General features: G+C 44.7%; 1 protein-coding gene across 8 annotated transcripts in view; it reads right to left on the reverse strand.

The window, feature by feature from the left end:
- LOC111833280 (protein piccolo-like) overlaps window positions 1-18478 on the reverse strand; it is an 88433-nt gene that overhangs the window by 52109 nt on the left and 17846 nt on the right. The gene's annotated exons all lie outside the window — the stretch shown is intronic.

Here is an 18478-nt window from a genome sequence, read left to right on the forward strand (position 1 = left end):
ACAATCACTCCCACACGCTCGCAGGCACGATGCAGGAGCAGCCGATTGTGTCGTTTCCATCCAGCACAAACAGGAAGGGTAACCGACCCTCACGATACGTAGCCCACTTGCCAGCCTTCGGGGGTGGGGAGGTTGCCCCTGTTTTCCCTCAGAGCTCCACGTGGGAGGTCACAGATGGGAAGACGGCTGTGGCGACATTTCACGGAAAAAGCTCAGAGAGGAAAAAATCCCGCATGGTGGGTCACAAGGAAACATTAGCTTTACGCACAACTAAAGATGACAGCCACTCACACAAGCCACCAAGCCCTCTGACAGGAGGACAAAATTAACATAGAAAGACACCCTTCGATTCCCTTGAATCTCTACTTACGATGTAAAGGGCACCATTTATTCAGACTAATATCTGCCAACATTGTTTTAGTTACCCATCAGCCCCCTCGGGCAGATCAGTCTGGTATGTTTGTGAAACATTAAGCAGTTATCTCTGACCTCCAAACGGCCTCCGGCAGAGCATTAGGTCCAGACCCCCCCCCTCCCCCCTCCCCCGTCAGACCCCTCCAGCAGAGCAACACCTCGCTGTCTCTCTGACTCGCTAATTGCATTCAGCCACTCTTTATGCACTGATGTTTAAGGCAGAACAAAGGGTGTAACATCCTTCAAATGCAACCAGTCAGCTTGACGATGGAAATCTCTGTCCCCCATTACTAAGAAGCTCTTAGTGACTTTAACCCCCCACAGTGAACACACAGCCAGCTATGTTCCTTTGCTGGTCTCTTAGTAGATACCTTAGCTGTTTGCACTTGGTGTGAAGACTTGTGAGGGAGGACTGAAGTAAACCATATTACCATGGTGTCCTTCCCTGAGCAGCGAGCAGCAAAATTCAATTATTGCTATATAAACCTGATCTGCTGCCGGATGGGCAACTGGCTCACAGATCCTTCCTCTCTGCTATCATCACACCTTCCTCAATGTCCTCTCTGACCGGAGACCACCCTATGAGAGCAGTCCTATATGAGAGCGGCTCACGCGGCTAAGCTGGGTTTCAAAAGCATCTCCAGATCAGGATCCGGCTCCTCCTACTGAGAGTGTGTGAGAAGTAAGAAGTGTCACATGCTAATTTTAGATAGCATAATTTTGCAAGTTAATTAATCATTTACACCTTGGAGATGTAAATATTAATTATTTGGGGCATTACCATTTTTGGGTATGCCTTACTTATCCCATAGGAGCTAGGGGCATGCAGAGGGTAACGTAACAGTCACCTGACTCCGGTTTCACGACAAGTGGGTCATGTCAATGGCACATCACTCAATGGCACATCACTCAATGGCACATTGCTCAATGGCACATCACTCAATGGCCGCATCACTCAATGGCACATCGCTCAATGGCACATCACTCAATGGCACATCACTCAATGGCACATCGCTCAATTGCACATCACTCAATGGCCACATCACTCAATGGCACATCGCTCAATGGCACATCATCGGTGATTGATTTCACCACAAATACACCTTGGCAACCATTCAGGTAACCATTTCTGGCAGACGGCCCGTCAGATGCACCTTGACAAAGGGGAGACAGCGAAGCACCTCCCACTGGGGCTATCAGGTTTGCTCTTGTCTGTAAACTGAGTCTGTGGCTCCCCTAGTTTCCTGGCCCTTATGGCGGTGCGACCGTGTCCACACACGTCTCTCGTTGATCCGGTGTCCGCCGTCCTTTCGAATGCACCGTCGCCACTGCTGTCCAGACCACTCGTGGCCATCAACAGAAAAACGTCATGAGTATTTCCAATAGCCGCTTGCGTTTGGAAGGCCATGTGCGAGACGGGGAGAGGTTTACGAAGCCAGGCGTGTAAAGTCATTTCGCTTGAGGGAGCCGAAAGTCAGTCCACTGATTCGCCGCCTCTTTCCTGCTTCCCAGGGTCCCCTTTCAATCCCCCACCCCCACTCTTTATTTTCACTAGCAGTCACATCACTATAAGCCTCTACTTTAGAGTCCTCCTACTCTGTACCATCAGCACACCGGCTTATATGTCCCGATTCAGGGGTGTCCTTTAAGGTCAGCCACATGGTGCGGCTTACTTTCATTATTATGACGATCTATATATATATAAATATATATATTCTTAAACTGTCCTAAATCACTGCATGGAGATTTATGCGGTTTCCCGCAAAGCCCAGCCACTAAAGCTGTTCCCTCAATCGGTCCCTTCCCGGAAGCATGACTTCCATTTCAGCTCAGACCCTTGTAGCTTTCTGCATAGTATGCACTGTCAGTGAAAAACTGAGCAAAGGTGAATCTGCCTGAGGACACTTGGACTTTTGTTTCTGGGGCCACCTTGTGAACTCTGAAGCAGATTGAAGCCCATTTGTCCCCTAATTTCCCCTGAAGCTCTGGAAGCTAACTCCCCATGACCGCACTTTCCCTCACTGCGTTCCTGGGTGTGCAATCAGCACCGAGGTGGCGTCAGAATCTCGGCAATCTGTATTCTAATCGAGCGAGGTCTCGTATAGTCCATTCAGCCTGACAGTAATAAGAAATTGGTCTTTGTGATGAAACAAAAACAAACATCCGCCTTTCCTGTTAAAAATCGCATGTGACAGATGCATATAACAAGAGCGCAGAAGTATTGAATCTCATAACCAACTTTAAATCCCCATCAACACATCAAATGTCAAGGAATTAAGGTTCATGTTTGGTTTGAATCGAGGACCAACTGTTACAGCTGTGACTGACAGAGATTATAATGATACATTGTTGGTTTAGCTGCCTTTTTTACAGAGGGACAACCATAAGCCGAAGCCAAACGCCACACAGGAAGGTGATTGCACCTTCAATCAGCCCAGAGCGCCTACAGGCAGGACAAATCGGCAACGCTCAACAAACGCCGGGTGCCAATTATGGTTCATTTTCTTTGCCATTTTTCTCAGTGAGCTCAGTGATTAAACTCGGGTTATGCGATAATTTACCTCTTGACAGATTCTTCTTTTTAAAAACTCCCATGACACTGACACCAAAAAAAAAATCACTGGAAATGCAACAAAGATCAATTATGGTCATTTGTGAAAAAATGTTTCATAAAAAACAGCAAGCGCAATGGAACGGACTACTGGATGATATGTAAGTTACTTTTTGTTCAAGCAAGTCAAACATAATGAATTAGGCTATAACTGGACCTCCCTCCTACTCAAGTACTAACCAGGCCCATCTCTGTCAGAGGAAAACTGCCATATTTGCAGGAGATAAGATGTCTCAATAAGAACAAAAAATCAAAAACAAATTAACATTAATTGTGAAGGAAATCTGTCAAGACACATTAGCGTAAGGCAAACTTGTCAGCTAACATTCTGATGGTCTCATAAAAATCCCATAGGTATCACCTTATTTAATTAAAAATAATTTCCTTTTGAATGATTATATTATACTGGACAACTGAAGACATCTGAAGGTTACTCAGGCCCAATAATTATAGTTCTGAATCCAGTGAGGATTTCTTATCAGAAAATATTAGCGCAACCTTGAAATATGACTGAAAGGCAGATGGAGCACGATACTTTCACGTGAAATGGACCACATTCTCCTCCATATCGATTTCATTTCTGTCACTGATCAACTCATTCCACAACAGGAATACTGGTACGATTTGTGGTTCGTAAAATAGAATGTACATGTAAACATATATGAAATGCATTTTCAAGACAGATTATTTTTCCCAGTAGGTTTTAGGTAAAAATTTACCTAACAAACGTAACTGAATAAAAACATACGTACATTTAAAACTGGCTTTTAGTTCCAAAAATATATTACATATAGATTTAACCTATCATGACAAATAAATCATGATTTAACTGATTTATAACTAAATAGTAAATATTTCATGGGATAGCACTACTATGTATTAGCCAGCAGAGTAAACCGGCATGACGTGCGGGAACATGCTTCCAGAACATGCAGCTAAACAGAACGAGCAAACTGGGCACACTCCCTTACAGTCCGGTTCTGCAGTCTGTGCATTTAAAATGTCTAAAAAAAGGCATGTGCTCGTGCCAGCAATTAAACATAGGAATGAAGCGTACAGACACTGACTGATGAATTATGGAATACACAGAAACCTCTTTCATATATATCTATGCAAAATTTATATTGGTATTTATATTTTTGAATTTACTTTTAAGTAAATTTCAGTTTTTTTATTGGAGTTTTTAATTATGAAAGTCATGCTTTGTTCAGTTTAATAAAGGAAAAAATAAAGGAAAAAGAAGCTATTTATGTTTTGTTTTTACATGTATAGTGTAGAGGCCTGCCGTTTCTTTAAGACTGGGTAAAGGAAAAACAGCAAACTGACACTAATACCCCCCCAGATAACTCAACATCGGCAATTAAAATAATTACGATAAGAACATGTAGCTGCCTTCATTTATTGCGTTATTGGGTTACTTTTAGGCACTGGGTTGCCATGGGAACATAAACAATCACCCAACCTGCACCCTGAACTGTTACTTCATGATAAGCATTCATCATTTATTAATTAGTTATTTGTTAAATTTAGAAAAATTTAATTAAATATATTACACATTTATTAAACTTATTTTTTACCTATGAAACATTTATGAAACACTACTTAAATATTTCTTAAAATTATTAAATGAATGAAATCGTCTATTACTAGCACATGGCTAGAATGTTTTTACTAATCATGAAATATCAGACATAAGTGTAAATTCTTATTAAATTCTTCAATTGGCTTGCTGACCATTTTCAGTACAAGATATTTATTCTTATTTTAAACAGTAAAATCAAAGCATTTTTTATAAGTACTTGCGTAAAAACTGCACAATAAATAATACTATTCTTACTTCATACCTGATTCTGCTCATTACCCGGCGCAGCACGAGAACAGCTTATTGATTTTATTACAGAATCATATTCCCATGATAATTTTTTTCTCAAGCTTTAATAATTTAAGATTAGCCGCTTCTAAAGTGGGTCACAGATCAATGGCGAAATACAATAGGCTTTATGTGCATCTGAATGCTCTGCCCGAAGCGGCAAATCAGATTTGCCAAACAATACAATACAGTATAAAATAACACAAAATACATAATTGTAAAATATATATTTTATATAAACTATCTAAGACACTATAAAGAGGGAACTTCAAACGGAGCAGGTAACGTTTTCTCTGGATCACATACTGTACGTGAATCTGTTACCATATCTCCAGAAGAGTCAACAAGCCTGGTCTGCCTAACAGATGCCTGGGGCCGGTTCTGTGGAGTTCTGCAAGCTCAGACTCGGCCAGGCTGTCCACTGGGATGACAGCAGATAAACAAACTCAGTTTATGACAGATTAGCAGGCCCTGCATCAATGTTCTGGAAGATACCAGATCTCTAATCTTCAGACCGTTGCCTAAATATAGACTTACTTATCATGTCTGCACACAAAATCGACCTTTATGATACAAGAACATCCTGTAAGGACAGAGGAAGTGGGCCGTGTAGCTCCTCCGCTAAACAACGTTGTATACCTGCACGTGGCTATCAGGATGTAGAATGTCTACTCGTATGTTTCTCCACTAGGAAGATCTGGAGCAGCTTTCGGTACGGGTAGATGAAATTGGGAATGTGCGAGTGAAAATACAGCCGGCCTCCGTGACAGTGAAGGAATTCTGTTACAGAAGAACAAGGAGAGATGAGAAGGTGTCAGGCTAACACGTCCTGACCTTCATGACAGAATCATGACGTTTCTTATCCTATTTTCCCAAAGTGCATCTCGTTAATGCTGAATAACATACCATAAGAAAATATAAGCTCAATGTATGAAAAAGCCATCGCTTTTACACCTAATGTTTGCATAGTATGCACTGTCAGCGAAAAACTGAGCAAAGGTGAATGAGGACACTTGAACTTTTGTTTCTGGGGCCACCTCGTGAACTCTGAAGCAGATTGAAGCCCATTTCCCCTGAACCTCTGGAAGCTAACTCCCCACGACCGCACTTTCCCTCACTGCGTTCCTGGGTGTGCAGTCAGCACCGATGTGATTACCGCGAGAGGTCAGTCAGCAGAAGGTTTAACAGGAAGCACTAAACTGGCCAATGGGAAACAGGTTAAACCTGTGATTGACAGTACACAACAATCCCACCCACCAGGGCTGAGGAAGCCTTGTTTCTCCAAGTGTTAATTCTAAAACCCAGCTGTCACCCACCCGCTGGAGGCTCTGGGTCTTGCTCGGAGGAAGTCCTGGGTAAGCTGTTCGGTACTGGGCCGTCAGTGACCACAGCAGTGCCATGTGCAGGGTGTAGGGATTGGTGCATGAGTGACTATTGGTCACCCATAAAGCATGCTCTGATTCTGATCCTTGGGTCCCTACACAAACCTCGATGTACTTCCCACGCGCTGATTGGCTAAGAATCTGGGGCATGGGAAGATTTAGTGCTGTGACCACTATTGCAGTCATCCAGCAACGGATATATGATATACAGCTGTGTCACCAGTATTCGATTCTGGGGCTTTACTCTAAGCGTAAAACACACAGAAAGAAAACCTATGACGTTAGACTATCGTTCAGGCCTGACTGAAATGTATCTTCGGCATTCTTTTTAAAAGCAATTTCTTGTACCCCTGGGACTATGATGAAATCAAATGCGGTATAATTCTGCTTTGCTTTTTAATAATTACTCCTTGTGACACATTTTTTGCTGGTAGTTCGACTAATAATGACAGGAAGGTCTTATTATCCAAAGGGAGATCCTTCCAGGAAATAATAAAAAAGTATCGCCCCATCTGTCTCTTTTTCCAAAGGACTATCTGCTTCACGAGGCTCCATTTCCAGCAAAATCGTCTCTCATTATAATAATCCAGATACTGTCTGTTTAAAGGTTGAACTGACTGTACCTGCAATTTTTGACATTTGTATGGTGTTTATGTTTTTATACCCTAAGGATTTTCACCTGAATTTGCTTTCCCATATCCCACTCCTACCTGCCGCACCTCCTACCTGCCACACCTCCCACCTGCCACACCTCCAACCTGCCACACCTCCAACCTGCCACAACCTCCTACCTGCCACACCTCCTACCTGCCACACCTCCCACCTGCCACACCTCCCACCTGCCACAACCTCCTACCTGCCACACCTCCTACCTGCCACACCTCCTACCTTCCACACCTCCAACCTGCCACAACCTCCTACCTGCCACACCTCCTACCTGCCACACCTCCTACCTTCCACACCTCCAACCTGCCACAACCTCCAACCTGCCACACCTCCAACCTGCCACACCTCCTACCTGCCACACCTCCTACCTTCCACACCTACCTGCTACACCTCCTACCTGCCACACCTCCTACCTGCCAGGAGATGAGAAGCATCGACAATGTCCCCTGACTGGTTCCCCTGTCAATCCCCTGAAATTTCTTTCACACATTTCTAGTCACATGACACCATTCTGGAAATTTCAGTGCTTCTGGCAGCCCCAGCTTAGAAGAACCTGAGAGAGACTCAGTATCTGTGTCGTTCTTTCGTTTGGAACCAGTCCTTCAAGTGCACATGATCATTGGGGTTCGCTGCGCTGATTCATTCAGTCATTTTGTTCAATTTGTTCAGTTCCTTAAATTCATTGGCCAGGTTGCTCAGTTCGTTCACATGATGGTGTAACGATGGTCAGACTTTTGGAAGATTTAGGACCAAAATAACATATGAAATAAAAGAAGAAAAATGTAATATTCTGAAATGTATATGTACATGCATAATCAATATAAGTAACATAAAATAATAAAAATGATAATATATTAATTTTATTAAATTACTGTATTTTTTGCATTTGTATTTGTAAATTTCCTATGGGGGCCCTCTGGGAACGATATTGAAGGGACTATAAGTCAATGAATCATGATCAATTCTGACACTCTAGCTCCTCAAGATATCCCTTTTGCTTGGTCGAAACGCAATAAAGCGCCATTCTCCTAGTCAGAATCAACGAATGACACCACAGAGGCTGAGCCAATCCTATGACCCCTGCGGCCAGGGCCACTCTGATTGGCTATCATTCTTATTGATGCTTTGCACCTTACAGCCATTCAGGAATATGTGACCTCCAACCCAGGCTTCAAACCATTCAACCGTAGCCGATTAAAGGTTAATCACAAAATGTCTCAACTTGTCAGTGTGACGAGCGCTATTAACATTGCTTTTTTAGATATACTGTACAGCTAATCAACACAAAAGACAGCTGCAGATGATTTACTTTCTAAAACACAATGAGGCTCTTTCTATAGCTGTGCTGTATTTTGAAAGCCCTCTTCCTGTGGATAATACTGAACTCCGAGGCGCCAGGTTAGGCCAGTCGCCTCCGAAGCATTTCTGAGCTGATGCTTGAACACAAGTAACGCCGAGGATGATCAAAGCTCAGCTCGGTATGTCAGCCGCACTCCCGCGCTAATTGCCCCCTGCCCTTTGCCCCGCTGGGCTGTCCGTGTGGCCTCCCCTCTGCCCGGTCGACCCCGTCCACAGGGAGAGCAGTTGGACTGGGTGCCAAAAACAGCGGAACTGGCAGCCGGTCCCTGGCATCCGTAAGTTACGGCTGAAGGAGGACGGCAAAAGCAAAGACGGCACGCTGGATTCCGTGCCCGTGGGGGCTGCACCGCAGGTCTGAATTCTCCCAACGTGGTTCACACCCTCCCCCCCCCGGCCGGCTTCTGGCCCATTCTGCAGATGACCAAAGGAGGAGACACGGGCGAAAGATTGCTAATCTTCATCTCACTGTGTAGATAAGACATTCAGAAAAAAAGCCATGCAAAATTCGATCTTTTCAGAAGGTTTGTTTTTAGTTCAGGCACAATACAGCAGACCGTGCAAATGAGATTAGCTGTGTTAGATAATAACACCAAGGAAAACAAGTAAACAAGTAAACGAGTGCGGTAGTTAATCTAAACAATAACACACCAAAGGGTCATGTGACTTTCTTTGGTGTACGTCACACTAGCAGTGGTGATTCTACGATATTTGTGAACCTATAATTCATGCATAAGAGCCGACCTTAACATTAGCCAATGATATGTTAGAATGGGTGAGTGACAGGGGATGTGGCACTCTGGGGGCCAATCAGCTTTTAGCTGGGGCCAGTGCCCCTATGGCCCCACCCCTAAATTTGCTCCAGCACATTAGCTTTGTGGCACCGTGGGTGTTCTTCTTATTTGGAAGCATCGGGTAAGCTGCAGTCTAGAGGTGGGCAATCGATCTTGAAAACGTCCCCGATCTACTTCTCATGCAGATCGTAGGGATTTTGACCTTTTGTGCCTCCCCCCAATGTTTCGAAATTTCACATACAACTTCGATTGGCAGCAATAACACGGATCCGTGCCATGTTCACCAACCAATAGAATGACTTCCTGCTAAGTGACTGCACTGATTGGCCAATCAGGTGTCCCTATCACAGGCGCTCTTTCATGCGTATGTGAAAAACGATTCAATGTGAGCTACAGTATCTGCATAACAGATAACGGAACTGGTGTCAAAAAGGGGCTCGACTTCAGTCCTGAGTATTAATTTTGTTCTATAGTAATCTGACTTAGTATTGGACAAAACACAGGGACAAGAATGACACATACATGTCTGAAGGATGTCAGGTTCCTGCTGTTGTACCCTCGTGTGTGTGTGTGTGTGTCTTCTTTTGTTGATGTAATGGTCCCCCGTTTCCCCCGGGGTGTGCACAAAGGATTCGGGTTACAGTGGTTGTAAATGAACTTCATTTTAATTTCCAAGCAAAACACCATTGGGCATCTAGCTCAGCTTCTCATTGAAAAAAAAAAAACAACTGACAATCGCTCACATTAGTTCATCTGTCAACAAAGTTCTGTCCTAGAAACTCAAACATAAAAAACAAATACCCAAACAAATTATCTGTCATATTAAATGCAAACACAATACAAGTTCTTTCTGCTATAATAAACACAATAAAACACATTGAAACCGACATATGTAACGTACGTAATATGTAAGTCCAGACCTCATAAATTATGGGACGGATCTGATATCACATGGGAAGTGATTTAAAATAATGACTGGGGTTTTATAAGAGAGGAGCGGGTTCAACAGAATGGCGCTACCAGCCTTATTGATTTCCTGGCAAGCACGCGGGGCGGCGGGGGCTGCTGGGTGATATCGGGGGCTTTCAGCGGTCCGCACAGCAGCTGGGCCACCATAAATCAGGCCTTTTCATAATGGGGAATCTCGACTCACTAATCGGTAATAAGCAGAGGGTTCGGGGTGAGAGACGTGGCCTGGCATGAGGGCTGTTACTCTGAGCTATAAAGGCAACCATAAAGAAACAAAAAAGAGAGAAAGAGAAGAGAAAGAGGGAGAGAGGGGCCAGCAAGGATCACTGCCAAGGTCAAAGTCCAGGGAGTTTTACTGTTACCTGAATTATCTACAGCTGGGACATGTCTGAGAAACGCTGTTAGCGGATTGGCCAGCCGCTCAGTGGGGGCCTGGAGAGGGCCCAGGTGGGGCTGTTGTGTGTCACGGGGACCTGGAAGAAGTAATTTTGTTCCAGGCCAGATAATTATTTGCAGTAGTTCTTAGCAGGGCTACATCTCAGCCTGATCCGCGGCTTCGCGTCCCTCGGCCTTTCCGGAAAAGGTCATTTTCCTCACATTTGGGAAAGATTAAAAACCGGGTCAAAATGCCACGAACCGGAGTCGTGCCTCCCGTCTGTCTGTCAGACGCCAGTCTGGCCCGATACTAATTAAAAGTGTTCCCGGTGATTAACGTGAGACTCGGGCCCCCGTGGGCCACTCCCCAAGCTGCTTCGGCAGACAGCGGCTGAACCACTGCAAGGTAACCCCCCCCCCCCCCCTAAATCCACCAGTCTCCTCCCGGGATGATAAATCAGCATATGGGCCCTGCTCCCGTCTAAGAAGGCCATCGCCAACTGACGGAAGCCACGACATCGAGCTCCATCTCTCAGATCCATCACGGCTCATGGCTCCTTCCTCAGCCGTTATGTAACCGACGCCCCCGAAACGCCCAGTAAACGCTGTGACACGATTTATAACTTTAATACTCGGCTAATTTCGCCCGCAGAGAAAATGTCGCAAGGCGGCTCGCCCCATCACCCCCCCCCCCCCCCCCACGGCTGTGTTATGAGGGCAATCTCGGAAAAGCTGTAAATATCCCAGACGGCGTTTGCCTGCTTTTTTCGACTCATAATTGTCTTCAACAAAGAGGAAGATGCCCGATAAAAAGATGCTGAGGCTTTAATGGAAGGAGGGGATATACCGGCATGATGGTCGCCGGTGGGAGACGGCATAGATCGACGCTAAAAGCACTTTGAGGATAATGACAGTCACATGATCCGTATTATCCGCCAGGCTCCTACGATACAGGGTTTCCATAAACAAGAAAAGGGAAGGACTTACATCTCTTAAACGCCAAGGAGATTCATTGCTGCGAGGATTGCTGGGATTGCTGCGAGAGAGTGGTGTTGAGCTGCAGCGATTGTTTGGGATTGTTTTTTTGGAGTGTTTTGAGTGTTTGTGTGCTTTACCTGTTTACGTGGGTGGCTGTTTATTTCTATTTATTGTTCTTATTTCGGTCAGCGTGAGTGCTTGTCTGTCCTGTCTGTTAATCAACAGCGCGATTATTACCGACAGAGAGCTGCGGGTGTCGCGTGCGCGGCGTTTTTCTGTCCGCGTTTAAACTCCGTAACAAACACCCGCGGGGCGATTATAACTAATAACATCTAACGTCGGTATCGCTACCAAGCGTCGGAAAAGGACAGTTGCTCCTGAGCTTTGCTCGGTCGCCAGTCGGGGCCGGGAGGACATTTTCCACTTTTTTCCCGCTCCGGCAGTAGCCTGCTGTGAGGGGGTTTTTGTGGTTTTTCGACCTCCCAAGAGCAACTTCGATTTCGCCTTGTTTTTAGTTCATACTTGGTTCAGGCAGAAGTTCTTCTGGTAAGTAGTAGTAAGTTTATCAGGTTTAAAATTTTTAATAAAATAATAATTAAGTTCCGTTTTAACACAAGTAATAACTTATTTTAGTGTACTCCGCACGTTACTGCATTTATTGTTACGCAAATTAATCTTTATAGTTAAATACACTATATAAATTTACTGGGCTGGGAGTACGGGGTCATAGTGAGTTAGTTAATTATGGGGCCAGCTCAGTGTTGCGTTTGCAAGATGTTTGCCCTTCTGGACGTTAGTGTCCAGTCGGACTTCATCTGCGAGCGATGTAAGCTAGTGGACTCACTCATGGTCAAGGTTCGCGACCTTGAGGAGCAACTGGCTCGCATCCAATGCAACAGTGAGTTAGATGAGCTAGTTGATACGCCGTTTAGGGAGACGGTGTGTACGCCACTAACGGGGGGGAGGGAGAATGAAGAGCAGAGAGGTCGAGAGAGCTGGGTGACCGTAGGTCGTAGACGCAGGAAAAGGCGTACACACGTTACAGAGGCGGCATCACCTGAGGTGTCTGTGTCTAACAGGTTTCAGGTGCTTCCAGCTTTAGAGCCGGAAGGGACTGGGGAAGCAGGTGGGCCCTTGGGCACTGAGGAGCCCCCTCCCCCCAGAAAGAGGGAGGTTGTGGTAGTGGGGGATTCAATTATTAGGGGAGTAGACAGTTATGTGTGCACGCGTGATAGAGGGTCCCGTACGGTGTCTTGCCTGCCTGGTGCCCAGGTAGGAGACCTTCCAGATCGTGTGGACAAGCTTTTGGCCCCAGCTGGGGTGGATCCAGTTGTCGTGGTGCATGTTGGCACCAACGACATAGGCAAGGGTAGAAGGGCTGTTCTGCAGGATAAATTTATAGAAGTCGCCAATAAGCTTAGAAGCAGAACGTCCATGGTGGTATTTTCCGAAATACTCCCCGTGCCACGCGCAAGTGAGGCTAAGTTAGCTGAGATAAGGAGATTAAATGCGTGGCTAAAAGGATGGTGTAGGAAAGAGGGGTTTAGGTTTATGGGGCACTGGAGGACCTTCTGGAACAGGTGGGACCTGTTCAAGCCGGATGGGTTGCATCTGAACCGGAGGGGAACCAGTGTACTGGGAAGGCGTATTTGTAGAGTAGTTGAGGAATGTTTAAACTAGGGACTGGGGGGGCAGGGAGGTTAGTTAAGTATGTAACTGGGGGGAAACGGAAAGCCCAAAAAAATCATATTATAAGTAGGCACTGTAATAAGCCTACCCTTTGTTGTCTGTATTTAAACGCCAGGAGTATTAGGAATAAAATTCATGATTTAGAGGCTCTTATCTCATCGGACTCTTATGATATTATAGCAATAACTGAAACGTGGTTGAGTGATAAGGATGGACAAGAATATAATATGGATGGTTACACATTGTTCCGTAAAGACCGTATAGGTAAGAAGGGAGGTGGTGTTGCAGTATATGTAAAGGAAATCTTGCAGGCAAGGGAGCTTACTGATATAAGTAAAAGTACGGAAGCTATATGGGTAAAATTAGATGCTACAAACTCAAATAGCCTAATTGTCGGTGTTTGTTACAGAGCACCCAATGTAGCTGCTGAGGAAAGCAGATTGTTATACAGTGATATTAGGATTATGAGCAATAAAAATGATGTGGTAGTTATGGGTGATTTTAATCTACCGGGGATACAGTGGGACATTGTTGCTGGCTCTTCTGAAAATGAACTTGAGATGGTGGAATTAGTACAGGATTGTTTTTTTACTCAGTTTGTTAACACCCCTACCAGGGGAGATGCCATTCTTGATCTTGTTTTGTCTAATAACCAGGACAGGATTGGTAAATTAGATGTTTTAGAACCACTTGACAGTAGCGATCATAACATGGTTAAATTTGAGGTTAAGTTTAGTGCCCGAAGAGCAAAGTCCAAATCAAAAATATATAATGTTAGGAAGGCTAACTTCAATTGTATGAGATTAAAACTAGAAACCGTGAACTGGATGGAGTTAAATAACAAAACTGTTGAAGAGGCATGGGAATTTTTTAAAAGCACATTATTGCAAGTACAAGAGGACTTCATACCTGTTTCTAGCAAGAATAAATCTAGGAAATTGCAACCTAGGTGGTTTAATAGGGACATAAAGTATAAAGTAAGGAGGAAAAGGGCTTTGTTCCAGAGATGGAAAATAACTGATGATGACATAATAAAGCAAGAGTATCTAAATCTACAGGCTGAATTAAAAAATGACATTAGACGAGCTAAAAGGAATGTCGAAAGGAAGATCGCATTGGAGGCTAAGGATGACGTTAAAAGTTTCTTCCAGTATTTTAACTCTAAAAGAGCTCTAAAAGCTGAAATTACTAATCTGCAGGATAGTAAGGGTCTTATAATTGAAAACGACATTGACATAGTAAATGAGTTCAATGATAGTTTTGCACGGGTATTCACTGTCGAGGACACTAGTAACTTACCAGTTCTTATTACTAATTCAACATCGTCTATAACTAATATATATATAACTGAAGCTGATGTTTTGCAAAGCCTAGCTAAGCTCAAAATAAATAAATCACAGGGCCCTGATGGCATCTTACCTATAGTGTTAAAAGAGATGAGGGATATTATTTGCCGACCCTTAACATTACTGTTTCAAAAATCCTTATCTGAAGGTGTGGTACCTTCTGATTGGAAGCATGCCAACATAACGCCCATTTTCAAAAAAGGGGATAGAAGTAATTTGTCAAACTATAGGCCAATCAGTCTAACTTGTATAACTGGTAAAGTTATGGAGGCTATAATCAAAGAGAAAATGGTAGATTACCTGGACTCAAATAACATTTTGAGGGATAGCCAGCATGGATTTAGGAGAGGTAGATCCTGTTTAACAAATCTGTTGGAGTTTTTTGAGGAAGCTACTCAGGAAGTTGATGATAAGAAGGCCTATGATGTCATCTATTTAGATTTCCAAAAGGCTTTTGATGTTGTTCCCCACAAGAGGCTCTCACTTAAACTCAAAGCGACAGGTATTTTAGGAACTGTAGCGACTTGGATTGATAACTGGTTAACGGATAGGAAGCAGCGAGTAGTCATAAGAGGCTCGATGTCACAGTGGGCCTGCGTTCATAGTGGGGTACCGCAGGGTTCAATTTTAGGACCACTTTTGTTCCTAATTTACATAAATGATATAGACACCAATATATACAGTAAACTGGTGAAATTTGCAGATGACACCAAGGTGGGTGGTGTAGCAGATACTGAACTAGCGGCTCAGCAGCTACAGCGGGATCTTAATTTAATTAGTGACTGGGCTGACACCTGGCAGATGAAATTTAACATAGACAAATGTAAGGTACTCCATGTAGGGAGCAGAAATATAAAGTACAGGTATTTTATGGGACCTACTGAAATAAAGGTAGCTGATTATGAGAAAGACCTTGGTGTGTATGTTGATGCTTCCATGTCTCATTCTCGCCAGTGTGGGGAAGCAATAAAAAAGGCCAATAGGATGTTGGGGTACATCTCCAGGTGTGTGGAGTTTAAGTCAAGGGAGGTAATGCTAAGATTATACAATTCCTTGGTGAGACCTCACCTAGAATATTGTGTACAGGTTTGGTCACCATATCTTAAAAAGGACATAGCGGCCTTAGAAAAGGTGCAGCGTAGGGCCACAAGAATGATTCCTGGTCTTAGAGGAATGTCATACGAGGAAAGGTTATTTGAGCTAAATCTGTTCAGCCTCAAGCAAAGGAGACTGAGGGGGGACATGATCCAGGTCTATAAGATTCTAACAGGTTTGGATGCTGTTCAACCGAATAGTTACTTCAGCATTAGTTCAAATACAAGAACTCGTGGCCATAGGTGGAAATTAGCGGGAGAACATTTCAAACTGGATTTAAGGAAGCACTTCTTTACACAGCGTGTAGTCAGAGTATGGAATAGTCTTCCTGATAACGTAGTGCAAGCTGAATCCTTGGGTTCCTTTAAATCAGAGCTAGATAAGATTTTAACAACTCTGAGCTATTAGTTAAGTTCTCCCCAAGCGAGCTCGATGGGCCGAATGGCCTCCTCTCGTTTGTATAGTTCTTATGTTCTTATGTTCTTATGTTCTTATCAATAAGGTAATGATGTCGGGGGGGGGCTCACTATAGCCCCATGGACAAAAATCTATCACAGAGGGAGGAGGAAACCTGAGCCGAGGCCTCGTTACCCGAAAGGGAAAATCAGACAGTGTGTAAAAGCCCAGCTATCGTGCTTTAGCTAACAAAAACATGCCTGCGCGGCTTTTGGCGAGCGCCATTTTCGCTGACGACTTAAGAGCCGCCCTAATGGACGGGCCCCAGCTCCTGCTGCTTCTCACGCCGTGCTCCTGTGCTTCTAAAAATACAGCACCTTTTATGTTTCCGGAAAACAGCACACTTGGGCCTCTGAAAAGGCTCTGAGAAGCAGAATGAGCCCCACAACCCAGGTAGCTCATACTTTGTTAATTCAAGATGGGCCCCTTCCATTTCATCTCATGCCCAGTAGAGGCACTTACGTACGTCTTGGGTTGGCGTGGGTTTTCTAGACGCATGTGAAAAAATCAGTGACTTTTTTCGGTAGTGCCGTGCCTTGCCGTGGATTCGTAAACATCTTCAGAGGGGGGGCACATTATGCATCCTGCCTCATATCTGTCGCAAACCTTAAACACACCTTGGCGCTTTGTATTCTCACGCTGAGCAGCAATACGCTCGCCATATCGTCTACAGTACATATTAGCGGAGACGATCTGTATCGGTCTCGCCACGGTAATGCAATCGTTACCAGTCTGCGGAAGTGCAGGTGATGTTTAGCTAGCCAAAACGTTGGGCAGACCTGGATAAATTATTCAGATGACATATTCCAGGCTGGGGAAGCAGAACAGGAAGTATAACCCATAAAACAGCTGCCACCCCCCACCCCCCCTCTCGATGAAAGGGGGACGTGAAATTCCCCGGATAACTGCTGGACAAAGATTTATTTTAAATAAATGGGGGACAAATCACGCATAGTACCTGCTGCTGAAGGGTGCAGAAGAGAGGCATGGGCCTTTGCTGTCATAAACGCAGAAATCAGAACTTACCAGATCAAAACCAGGGAACTGGGGATTTTGTGATTATTTTTCTTTTGGGTTTTTATATCAGAACTTAAATCTTTATTTGTAGTCGGATCATAGCAAATATTTAAAATGACGCTTCAAACAAATTTGACAATAGGGTTATAAACATCTTGAAATGTTATATACTGAATATTTAAAAAAAATGTAAAATTCCATTCTGTGATAAACATGTTGAGTGGCATTTGTCTGTCTGACCACCTTCTACGGCATGCCGATCATCTTCTACGTTGGCACAGGTTGGCATCTACAGCTTTGTCACAGTGTCACATGATCCACCTCCTCCAATGAGCCCAGGCTTCTTAGTTTGACTTGCAGTACAGCATCTTAAGCTTGGCACCCAAAAGATAAGCACTGATGCATCACAGAGATTGTAAATCTTTTTTCCATGACGTTCCTGCCACATTCAGAGTCTAACGGTGCTTTCCTACATTCTCCTACAGCTAAATCCATGCACACTGCAGCTGCCTCAGGTCCCTTCAGTCTCCACACACAGCATATGAGGCCTCCCAATAGGCTTGTTCCCGCACCACCGGTGCACAAACGTGCCCCGGAGATCCTTCTCTGCGTGCGTGATTAAAAATGTGCCCTATTTGCTGTAGCAGTCAGCCTCCCGAGCCTGTGTTTATGTATGCTTCGCCCCCCGGGGGTTAGACGACGCAACAGCACACCAGCTGGAACACTCGACTCTTTCTGGTCTTGGCTGACGAGCAGGATTTTTTATCACTGCAGGATCTCTGGTGCCGCCCTGCCTCCATGTCTATACCAGGGCGCGGAAAACAATTGATCCACTCGTCCGCATCACAAGCCTACAACGCGGACAGACGTAGAGCCGACATTAGCTCGCCGGTCGCTAAGCGCCACAGATGCATCTGCACCTTCATGGACCAGCACCGCTAGCAGTTACGAAATGTATCCCTGTCCCCACGCTTCGCGTCAGGTTCAGCGGCTTGACTGCGCAGGCGAGACACGCACCCCCGGAGAAACTCATTTTCATGAGATGGCGGCGGCGGAAGGTAGCAGAGAGAAAAACAATGAGGCGAAGCACCAGATCCACTGGACAGGCACACAGATCCGCGTGTTGCCGTCGGCGATGGAGGTGGCTTGGCGACGGAGCTCACCTCATCTATTATGTAATTAGCATGAGCTGCTGGTGACCCAACATGAAAGGGACAGCTGGAGCCAGGGAGGGTGACAGATAGAGGGTGACAGAGGATTCTGCTCGGCCTGGAGGAGGGCCCCTGTCCCAGGTGGGCCTCCATTACCGCAGTGTGTTTACACAGCCGTGGCTTTCTGCCGATTTTCTGTGTGTGACTAACAAACACTTTCAGTGGCTGCTTTATAACCAGTCCTCACTATTTGTGACATACCTCTGTGTGGCTGATAGGTCTCCTAACCACAGATACAAGCACATAACT

The sequence above is a fragment of the Paramormyrops kingsleyae genome, chromosome 1 (genome assembly GCF_048594095.1).
Source record: "Paramormyrops kingsleyae isolate MSU_618 chromosome 1, PKINGS_0.4, whole genome shotgun sequence".
Classification (NCBI taxonomy): Eukaryota; Metazoa; Chordata; class Actinopteri; order Osteoglossiformes; family Mormyridae; genus Paramormyrops; species Paramormyrops kingsleyae.